This window comes from Penaeus monodon, chromosome 15, assembly GCF_015228065.2.
Source record: "Penaeus monodon isolate SGIC_2016 chromosome 15, NSTDA_Pmon_1, whole genome shotgun sequence".
NCBI classification, from domain to species: Eukaryota; Metazoa; Arthropoda; class Malacostraca; order Decapoda; family Penaeidae; genus Penaeus; species Penaeus monodon.
Window position 1 is genome coordinate 8336919 of NC_051400.1, and position 232 is coordinate 8337150.

The following is a 232-nucleotide window of genomic DNA, read 5'->3' on the forward strand; positions in this document are numbered from 1 at the left end:
ATCTCGTCCATTGTTGTGTTTAGTTGTTCCTTATTTAGGTTGTCCTTTGTTTCTAGTATATTGTTTAGATTGCTTTTCCAATTCTTTTGACCGTGTATTTTAATTTCTTTTAAGACGTTGTGGGAATTTTTTGCCGCTGAGTCTGCAGTTTCGTTGCTTTCATGCACTGGGATCGACTCTAATGTCATTTTGTGATTCTGAGTTTTATTAGTGTTTGTATTTTGTATATCAA

General features: G+C 33.6%; 1 protein-coding gene across 3 annotated transcripts in view; it reads left to right on the forward strand.

The window, feature by feature from the left end:
- The window catches only part of LOC119581729 (zinc finger protein 318-like), an 11047-nt gene that overhangs the window by 1014 nt on the left and 9801 nt on the right, over positions 1-232 (forward strand). The window lies entirely within an intron of this gene.